The sequence below is a fragment of the Somniosus microcephalus genome, unplaced genomic scaffold, assembly GCF_052327205.1.
Source record: "Somniosus microcephalus isolate GS21.2 unplaced genomic scaffold, FLI_Smic_1.0 unresolved_chr2, whole genome shotgun sequence".
NCBI classification, from domain to species: domain Eukaryota; kingdom Metazoa; phylum Chordata; class Chondrichthyes; order Squaliformes; family Somniosidae; genus Somniosus; species Somniosus microcephalus.
Genome location: NW_028225180.1, coordinates 24803540 through 24814150, shown reverse-complemented (window position 1 = coordinate 24814150; position 10611 = coordinate 24803540). Strand labels below are relative to the sequence as shown.

Here is a 10611-nt window from a genome sequence, read left to right as displayed (position 1 = left end):
CCCCTTTCCCCCCACTCTCTCTCCCCCCCACTTTCCCCCCACTTCCCCCACTCTCTCTCCCCCCCTTTCCCCCCACTCTCTCTCCCCCCCTTTCCCCCCACTCTCTCTCCCCCCCCTTTCCCCCCACTCTCTCTCCCCCCCTCTCTCTCCCCCCCTTTCCCCCCACTCTCTCTCCCCCCCCTTCCCCCCACTCTCTCTCCCCCCCCTTTCCCCCCACTCTCTCTCCCCCCCGTTTCCCCCCACTCTCTCTCCCCCCCATTTCCCCCCACTCTTCTCTCCCCCCCTTTCCCCCCACTCTCTCTCCCCCCCCTTTCCCCCCAATCTCTCTCCCCCCCCTTTCCCCCCACTCTCTCTCCCCCCCCTTTCCCCCACTCTCTCTCCCCCCCTTTCCCCCCACTCTCTCTCCCCCCCTTTCCCCCACTCTCTCTCCCCCCCACTTCCCCCCCATTCCCCCACTCTCTCTCCCCCCCTTTCCCCCACTCTCTCTCCCCCCCTTTCCCCCCACTCTCTTCCCCCCCTTTCCCCCACTCTCTCTCCCCCCCTTTCCCCCCCACTCTCTCTCCCCCACCTTCCCCCACTCTCTCTCCCCCCCTTTCCCCCCACTCTCTCTCCCCCCCTTTCCCCCCACTCTCTCTCCCCCCCTTTCCCCCACTCTCTCTCCCCCCCCTTTCCCCCCACTCTCTCTCCCCCCCTTTCCCCCCACTCTCTCTCCCCCCCTTTCCCCCCACTCTCTCTCCCCCCCTTTCCCCCCACTCTCTCTCCCCCCCTTTCCCCCACTCTCTCTCCCCCCCCTTTCCCCCCACTCTCTCTCCCCCCCTTTCCCCCCACACTCTCTCCCCCCCTTTCCCCCACTCTCTCTCCCCCCCTTTCCCCCCACTCTCTCACCCCCCTTTCCCCCACTCTCTCTCCCCCCCTTTCCCCCCACTCTCTCTCCCCCCTTTCCCCCCACTCTCTCTCCCCCCCTTTCCCCCACTCTCTCTCCCCCCCTTTCCCCCACTCTCTCTCCCTTTCCCCACTCTCTCTCCCCTTCCCACTCTCTCTCCCCCCCTTTCCCCCACTCTCTCTCCCCCCCTTTCCCCACTCTCCATCCCCTCTCTCTCCCCCCACTTTCCCCCATCTTTCCCCCACTCTCTCTCCCCCCTCTTTCCCCCCACTCTCTCTCCCCCCCTTCCCCCACTTTCCCCCACTCTCTCTCCCCCCACTTTCCCCCCACTTCCCCCACTTTCCCCCCAATCTCTCCCCCCCCTTTCCCCCACTCTCTCTCCCCCCACTTTCCCCCACTCTCTCTCCCCCCTTTCCCCCACTCTCTCTCCCCCTACTTTCCCCCACTCTCTCTCCCCCCACTTTCCCCCACTCTCTCTCCCCCCCTTTCCCCCCACTCTCTCTCCCCCCCCTTCCCCCACTCTATCTCCCCCCTTTCCCCCACTCTCTCTCACCCCCCTTTCCCCCCACTCTCTCTCCCCCCCCTTTCCCCCACTCTCTCCCCCCCCTTTCCCCCCACTTTCTCTCCCCCCCCCTTTCCCCCCACTCTCTCTCCCCCCCCATTCCCCCACTCTCTCTCCCCCCTTTCCCCCCACTTTCCCCCCACTCTCTCTCCCCCCTTTCCCCCCCTTTCCCCCACTCTCTCTCCCCCCCCCCTTTCCCCCCACTCTCTCTCCCCCCTTTCCCCCCACTCTCTCTCCCCCCCTTTACCACCACTCTCTCTCCCCCCCCTTTCCCCCACTCTCTCTCACCCCCCTCTCCCCCCACTCTCTCTCCCCCCCTTTCCCCCCACTCTCTCTCCCCCCCTTTCCCCCCCCATTCCCCCCCCTTTCCCCCACTCTCTCTCCCCCCCCTTTCCCCCACTCTCTCTCCCCCCCTTTCCCCCACTCTCTCTCCCCCCCCTTTCCCCCCACTCTCTCTCCCCCTTTCCCCCCACTCTCTCTCCCCCCCCTTTCCCCCCACTCTCTCTCCCCCCCCTTTCCCCCACTCTCTCTCCCCCCCTTTCCCCCCACTCTCTCTCCCCCCCCTTTCCCCCCACTCTCTCTCCCCCTCTTTCCCCCACTCTCTCTCTCCCCCCCTTCCCCCCACTCTCTCTCCCCCGCCCTTTCCCCCCACTCTCTCTCCTCCCCCTTTCCCCCCACTCTCTCTCCCCCCCCTTTCCCCCCACTCTCTCTCCCCCCCTTTCCCCCCACTCTCTCCCCCCCCTTTCCCCCCACTCTCTCTCCCCCCCCTTTCCCCCCACTCTCTCTCCCCCCCCTTTCCCCCCACTTTCCCCCACTCTCTCTCCCCCCCCTTTCCCCCCACTTTCCCCCCACTCTCTCTCCCCCCCTTTCCCCCCCCTTTCCCCCCACTCTCTCTCCCCCCCTCTCTCTCCCCCCACTCTCTCTCCCCCCACTCTCTCCCCCCCTCTCTCTCCCCCCGCTCTCTCTCCCCCCCCTTTCCCCCCACTCTCTCCCCCCCCCTTTCCCCCCACTCTCTCTCCCCCCCTTTCCCCCCACTCTCTCTCCCCCCCCTTTCCCCCCACTCTCTCTCCCCCCCCCCTTTCCCCCCACTCTCTCTCCCCCCCCTTTCCCCCCACTCTCTCCCCCCCCTTTCCCCCCACTCTCTCTCCCCCCCCTTTCCCCCCACTCTCTCTCCCCCCCCTTTCCCCCCACTCTCTCTCCCCCCCTTTACCACCACTCTCTCTCCCCCCCCTTTCCCCCCACTCTCTCTCACCCCCCTCTCCCCCCACTCTCTCTCCCCCCTTTCCCCCACTCTCTCTCCCCCCCTTTCCCCCCCCATTCCCCCCCTTTCCCCACTTTCTCTCCCCCCCCTTTCCCCCCACTCTCTCTCCCCCCCCTTTCCCCCACTCTCTCTCCCCCCCTTTCCCCCCACTCTCTCTCCCCCTTTCCCCCCACTCTCTCTCCCCCCCTTTCCCCGCACTCTCTCCCCCCCCTTCCCCCCCCCTTTCCCCCCACTCTCTCTCCCCCCCCTTTCCCCCACTCTCTCTCCCCCCCTTTCCCCCCACTCTCTCTCCCCCCCCTTTACCACCACTCTCTCTCCCCCCCCTTTCCCCCCACTCTCTCTCACCCCCCTCTCCCCCCACTCTCTCTCCCCCCCTTTCCCCCCACTCTCTCTCCCCCCCCTTTCCCCCCCCATTCCCCCCCTTTCCCCCACTCTCTCTCCCCCCCTTTCCCCCCACTCTCTCTCCCCCCCTTTTCCCCCCACTCTCTCTCCCCCCCCTTTTCCCCCACTCTCTCTCCCCCCCCTTCCCCCACTCTCTCTCCCCCCTTTCCCCCCACTCTCTCTCCCCCCCTTTCCCCCGCACTCTCTCCCCCCCCCTCCCCCCCCTTTCCCCCCACTCTCTCTCCCCCCCCTTTCCCCCCACTCTCTCTCCCCCCCTTTCCCCCCACTCTCTCTCCCCCCCTTTACCACCACTCTCTCTCCCCCCCCTTTCCCCCCACTCTCTCTCACCCCCTCTCCCCCCACTCTCTCTCCCCCCCCTTTCCCCCCACTCTCTCTCCCCCCCCTTTCCCCCCCATTCCCCCCTTTCCCCCACTCTCTCTCCCCCCCTTTCCCCCCACTCTCTCTCCCCCCCCTTTTCCCCCACTCTCTCTCCCCCCCCTTTCCCCCCACACTCTCTCCCCCCTTTCCCCCCACTCTCTCTCCCCCCCTTTCCCCCACTCTCTCTCCCCCCCTTTCCCCCCACTCACTCTCCCCCCCCTTTCCCCCACTCTCTCTCCCCCCCCTTTCCCCCCACTCTCTCTCCGCCCTTTCCCCCCACTCTCTCTCCCCCCCTTCCCCCCACTCTCTCTCCCCCCCCTTTCCCCCCACTCTCTCTCCTCCCCCCTTTCCCCCACTCTCTCTCCCCCCCCCTTCCCCCCACTCTCTCTCCCCCCCCTTTCCCCCCACTCTCTCCCCCCCCTTTCCCCCCACTCTCACTCCCCCCCCTTTCCCCCCACTCTCTCTCCCCCCCCTTTCCCCCCACTTTCCCCCACTCTCTCTCCCCCCTTCCCCCCACTTCCCCCCACTCTCTCTCCCCCCTTTCCCCCCTTTCCCCCCACTCTCTCTCCCCCCCTCTCTCTCCCCCCACTCCTCTCCCCCCACTCTCTCTCCCCCCTCTCTCTCCCCCCACTCTCTCTCCCCCCCCTTCCCCCCACTCTCTCCCCCCCCTTTCCCCCCACTCTCTCTCCCCCCCTTTCCCCCCACTCTCTCACCCCCCCCTTTCCCCCCACTCTCTCTCCCCCCCCTTTCCCCCCCACTCTCTCTCCCCCCCCTTTCCCCCCACTCTCTCCCCCCCTTTCCCCCCACTCTCTCTCCCCCCCCTTTCCCCCCACTCTCTCCCCCCCCTTTCCCCCCACTCTCTCTCCCCCCCTTTCCCCCCACTCTCTCCCCCCCTTCCCCCCACTCTCTCTCCCCCCCTTTCCCCCCACTCTCTCTCCCCCCCTTCCCCCCCTTTCCCCCCACTCCTCTCCCCCCCCTTTCCCCCCACTCTCTCTCCCCCCCTTCCCCCCACTCTCTCTCCCCCCCCCTTTCCCCCCACTCTCTCTCCCCCCCCCTTCCCCCCACTCTCTCCCCCCCCTTTCCCCCCACTCTCTCTCCCCCCCCTTTCCCCCCACTCTCACTCCCCCCCCTTTCCCCCACTCTCTCTCCCCCCCTTTCACCCCACTCTCTCACACCCCCCCTTTCCCCCACTCTCTCTCCCCCCCCCCTTTCCCCCCACTCTCTCTCCCCGCTCTCTCTCCCCCCTTTCCCCCCACTCTCTCTCCCCCCTCTCTCTCCCCCCCCTTTCCCCCCACTCTCTCTCCCCCCCTTTCCCCCCACTCTCTCTCCCCCCCCTCTCTCCCCCCACTCTCTCTCCCCCCACTCTCTCATCTCCCCCCCCCTCTCTCTCCCCCCCTTTCCCCCCACTCTCTCTCCCCCCTTTCCCCCCACTCTCTCTCCCCCCCCCTTTCCCCCCACTCTCTCTCCCCCCACTCTCTCTCCCCCCCACTCTCTCTCCCCCCCCTTTCCCCCCACTCTCTCTCCCCCCCCCTTTCCCCCCACTCTCTCTCCCCCCCTTTCCCCCCACTCTCTCTCCCCCCCCCTTTCCCCCCACTCTCTCTCCCCCCCCTTTCCCCCCACTCTCTCTCCCCCCCCCTTTCCCCCCACTCTCTCTCCCCCCCTTTCCCCCCACTCTCTCTCCCCCCCCTTTCCCCCCACTCTCTCTCCCTCCCCCCCTTTCCCCCCACTCTCTCTCCCCCCCCCACTCTCTCTCCCCCCCCTTTTCCCCCCATTCTCTCTCCCCCCCCTCTCTCTCCCCCCACTCTCTCTCCCCCCACTCTCTCTCCCGCCCCTCTCTCTCCCCCCACTCTCTCTCCCCCCCTTTCCCCCCACTCTCTCTCCCCCCCCTTTCCCCCCACTCTCTCTCCCCCCCCCTTTCCCCCCACTCTCTCTCCCCCCCCTTTCCCCCCACTATCTCTCCCCCCCCTTTCCCCCCACTCTCTCTCCCCCCCCCCTTTCCCCCCACTCTCTCCCCCCCCTTTCCCCCCACTCTCTCTCCCCCCCCTTTCCCCCCACTCTCTCTCCCCCCCTTTCCCCCCACTCTCTCTCCCCCCACTTTCCCCCCACTCTCTCTCCCCCCCTTTCCACCCACTTTCCCCCCACTCTCTCTCCCCACACTTTCCCCCCACTCTCTCTCCCCCCCCTTTCCCCCCACTCTCTCTCTCCCCCCCCTCTCTCCCCCCCCCTTTCCCCCCACTCTCTCTCCCCCCCCTTTCCCCCCACTCTCTCTCCCCCCCCTTTCCCCCCACTCTCTCTCCCTCCCCCCCCTTTCCCCCCCACTCTCTATCCCTCCCCCCCTTTCCCCCCACTCTCTATCCCCCCCACTCTCTCTCCCCCCCCTTTTCCCCCCACTCTCTCTACCCCCACTCTCTCTCCCCCCCCTCTCTCTCCCCCCCTTTTCCCCCCACTCTCTCTCCCCCCACTCTCTCTCCCCCCCTCTCTCTCCCCCCACTCTCTTTCCCCCCCCTTTCCCCCCACTCTCTCTCCCCCCCCTTTCACCCCACTCCCTCTCCCCCCCCTTTCCCCCCACTCTCTCTCCCCCCCCTTTCCCCCCACTCTCTCTCCCCCCCCTTTCCCCCCACTCTCTCTCCCCCCCCTTTCCCCCCACTCTCTCTCCCCCCCTTTCCCCCCACTCTCTCTCCCCCCCTTTCCCCCCACTCTCTCTCCCCCCCTTTCCCCCCACTCTCTCTCCCCCCCCCTTTCCCCCCACTCTCTCTCCCCCCCCTTTCCCCCCACTCTCTCTCCCCCCCCTTTCCCCCCACTCTCTCTCCCCCCCCCTTTCCCCCACTCTCTCTCCCCCCCTTTCCCCCACTCTCTCTCCCCCCCTTTCCCCCCACTCTCTCTCCCCCCCTTTCCCCCCACTCTCTCTCCCCCCCTTTCCCCCCACTCTCTCTCCCCCCCTTTCCCCCCACTCTCTCTCCCCCCCTTTCCCCCCACTCTCTCTCCCCCCCTTTCCCCCCACACTCTCTCCCCCCCCCTTTCCCCCCATTCTCTCTCCCCCCCCCCCTTTCCCCCCACTCTCTCTCCCCCCCCCCCTTTCCCCCCACTCTCTTTCCCCCCCCTTTCCCCCCACTCTCTCTCCCCCCCCCTTTCCCCCCACTCTCTCTCCCCCCCTTTCCCCCCACTCTCTCTCCACCCCCCTTTCCCCCCACTCTCTCTCCCCCCCCTTTCCCCCCACTCTCTCTCCCCCCCCCTTTCCCCCCACTCTCTCTCCCCCCCCTCCCTCTATCTCCTTCCCTCTCTCCACTTCACCCACACTCTCTCCCCTTCCCCTCCCTCTATCTCCTTCCCTCTCTCCACTTCACCCACACTCTCTCCCCTTCCCTTTTCTCTCTCCCTCCTTCTACTCTCCCCAAGAGGAAAGGACAGAGTGAGAGGGGGAAAGAGAGAGGAAAGGGGAGAGAGTAGGAGGAAGGGAAGTGCTGAGAGAGCGGGGAAAGTGTAGAGAGAGGAGGTGAAGGGGAGGTGGGGAAGGTGAGAGAGAGGCGGAGGGAGAGAGAGAGTGAAGAGGGATGTATAGAGAGAGGGTGAAGGGGAGAGAGAGAGAGGGGTAAGGAGGAGAGAGAGGCAAAGAGTGGGCGTTCAGGGGAATTGAACAGAAGGAGAGGGGGAGGTGGAGATGGGGAAGGGAGAGAGAGCCTGTTCTCATGTTGGGCTCGGAGCTATTTCATACTTAAAAGTAAACATGCTGTGAATTAACAGTGAGTTTAGAAACAGAAGCTAAACTTGTAGAGGTAGTGGGGAAAATGCTAGAGTCCATTATAAAAGATGTAATTGAATAGCACTTGGAAAACAGTGACAGGATCGGACAAAGTCAACATGGATTTACAAAAGGTAAATCGTGCTTGACTAATCTTGACTAATCTACTGGAATTTTTTGAGGATGTAACTGGTAGAATAGATAAGGGAGAACCAGTGGATGTGGTGTATTTGGACTTTCAGAAGGCTTTCGATAAGGTCCCGCATAAGAGATTAGCATGTAAATGTAAGGCACATGGGATTGGGGCAAAGTACTGACTTGGATAGAGAACTGGTTGGCAGACAGAAAGCAAAGAGTTGGAATAAACGGATCTTTTTCCGAGTGGCAGGCAGTGACAAGTGGGGTACCGCAGGGGTCAGTCCTAGGAACCCAGCTATTCACAATATATATTAATGATCTAGACGAGGGAACTAGATGTAATATCTCCAAGTTTGCAGATGACACAAAGCTAGGTGGGCGTGTGTGCTGTGAGGAGGATGCCGAGAAACTCCAGTATGATTTGGACAGGTTGGGTGATTGGGCAGATGCATGGCAGATGCAGTGTGATGTGGATAAATGCGAGGTTATCCACTCCGGTGGTAAAAACAGGAAGGCAGATTATTATCTGAACGGCAATCGATTGTGAGAAGGGGAAGTGCAACGAGATCTGGGTGTCCTTGTGCACCAGTCACTGAAGCATGCAGGTGCAGCAGGCGGTTAAGAAGGCAAATGGTATGTTGGCCTTCGTAGTGAGAGGGTACGAGTACAGGAGCAAAGATGTCTTGCTACAGTTGTACAGGGCCTTGGTGAGACCACACCTTGAGCATTGTGTGCAGTTTTGGTCGCCTTATCTGAGGAAGGATGCAATTGCCATGGAGGGAGTGCAGCGAAGATTTACCAGACTGATACCTGGGATGGCAGGAATGACGTATAAGGAGAGATTGGGTCGATTGGGCTTATACTCGCTGGAGTTTAGAAGAATGAGAGGGGACATCATTGAACTTATACATTTCTAACAGGACTAGAAAGACTAGATGCAGGAAGGATGTTCCTGATGGCGGGGGAGTCCAGAACCAGGGGTCACAGTCTAAAGATAAGGGGTAAGCCATTTAGGGCTGAGATGAGGAGGAATTTCTTCACCCAGAGACTGGTGAATCTGTGGAATTCTCTACCACAGAAGGCAGTTGAGGCCAATTCATTAACTATATACAAGAAGGAGTTAGATATATTTCTTAAAGCTAAAGGGATCTGGGGAGAAAGCAGGGACCGGGTACTGAGTTGGAAGATCAGCCATGATCTCATTGAATGGCAGAGCAGGCTCGAGGGGCCGAATGGCCTACTCCTGCTCCTATCTTCTATGTTTCTCCCTCTCTCTGTCCCATTCCGCTTCTCTCCTTCCATCTCTCCACTTCCCCTTCACCCACACACTCTCTCCTTCCCCTCTCTCTATCTCCTTCACTCTCTCCACTTCGCCAACACCCTCCCTCTCCCTTTCGCCTCTGCTCTCCCCATCCTCCTTCTACTCTCCCCAAGAGGAAAGGACAGAGTGAGAGGGGGAAAGAGAGAGGGTAAGGTGAGAGAGTGAGCGAAGGAGGAGAGAGAGGCAAAGAGGGGGAGTACAGAGGAATTGAGCAGAAGGTAAGGGAGAGGTGGAGAGATTGGGAAGGGAGAGAGAGCCTGTTCTCGTGTTGGTCTCGGCGCTTTTTCATACTTAAAAGTAAACATGCTGTAAATTAACAAATTTGCATAGGCACCAGTGAGATTCGAACTCACGACCCCTGGTTTGACAAGACTAGGGCTCTAACCCCTGAGCTATGGAGCCATCTGCATTGGATTGCTTCTCATTCCAGTTAGTGCTGTGCGTTTGAAGAATGAGGCAGGGCGCAGTTCACCACTCAGATTGTGTCTCATCCCCCGATACCTGCCTCAGGCTCTTCAATAGTCACCTCTCAACAACAATAGAGCAACTTACATGTACTAAAACGTCCCAAGGCAACTCAGTTACACTGTATCCCTCTCTCAGTCTCTCTGCCTCCTTCTTTCTATATTTCTCCCTCTTTGTGTCTCTACCACTCTCTCTATCACTCCCTTTCTATCTCTGTCGTTCCATCTCATTCTCTTTGTCTCTCTCACTTTTTCTCTGTATCTCTCTCTCATTTTTCCTCTCTCCCACTTTCACTATCTCTCACTTTCACTCTCTCAATTCTCTCTTTATCTCTCTCACTTTCTCTCACTTGTGCTCTCTCACTTTCTCTCTCTCCCTTTCTCACTTTCTCTCTCCCACATTCTCTCTATCTCACTCTCCTTCTCTGTCTCATTTTCTCTCTTTATCACTCACTCTCTCTCTCTCGCTCCTTCGCCCTTCCTCAGTCTCTTTGCTCTTTCTCCATCCACCCTTCTCTCATCTCTTCTCTCGCTCTCTCCCCGCTTCCCTCTCTCCCCTTCCCCTCGTCTATCTCTTCTCTCCCTCTCTCCACGTTGTCTTTCCGCCTTCCTCCTTCCAGCTGTCCACTACACCCTCTCTCTCCCTTTCGCCTCTTCTCTCCCCATCCTCCTCTCCCTTTCCTCCTTCTACTCTCCCCAAGTGGAAAGGACAGAGTGAGAGGGGGAAAGAGAGAGAAAAGGGAAGTGATGAAATGGTTCAGAGAGGGGGTGAAGGGGGGAAGATTGCAAGGGGGCTGTGCAGCGAGAGGGTGAGTGGGAGAGGTGTAAGGAAGAGAGAAACAGGCAAAGAGGGGGAGTACAGGGGAATTGAACGGAAGGAGAGGGAGAGGTGGAGATTGGGAAGGGAGAGAGAGACTGTTTTTGTGTTGGTCTCGGAGCTGTTTCATATTTAAAATTAAACATGCTGTGAATTAACAAATTTGCACAGGCCCCAGTGAGATTTGAACTCACGACTTCTGGTTTACAAGACCAGTGCTCTAACCCCTGAGCTATGGAGCCACCTGTACTGGGTTGTTTCTCATTCCAGTTAGTGCTATGTGTGTGAAGAATGAGGCAGGGCGCAGTTCACCACTCAGATTGTGTCTCATACCCTGATACCTGCCTCAGGTTCTTCAATACTCACCTCTCAACTAGAATAGAGCAACTTACATGTACTAAAACGTCCCATGGCAACTCAGTTACACTCTCGATAGCAAAATACAGCAGATCACAGAAACCCCACTGTGCAGATAGAGGCCATTTCAGCCCATCGAGCCTGCACCAACACATATCCCATGCGATCCCCATAACCCCTACACATATCCCACCCTATCCCCACAGTCTTTAATCCCCCTAACACAAAGGGTCAATTTATCATAGCCAATCAACCTAACCACACATCTTTGGACAGTGGGAGGAAACCGGAGCACTCAGAGAAAACCCAC

The 10611-nt window shown here is 60.9% G+C and overlaps 1 non-coding gene across 1 annotated transcript; it reads right to left on the bottom strand.

Annotated features, from left to right (window-relative positions):
* Positions 1-10113: 10113 nt before the first annotated feature.
* trnat-ugu (transfer RNA threonine (anticodon UGU)) lies at positions 10114-10186 on the bottom strand. The gene has a single exon. It is a non-coding gene; the product is annotated as a tRNA-Thr (tRNA).
* Positions 10187-10611: the final 425 nt, after the last annotated feature.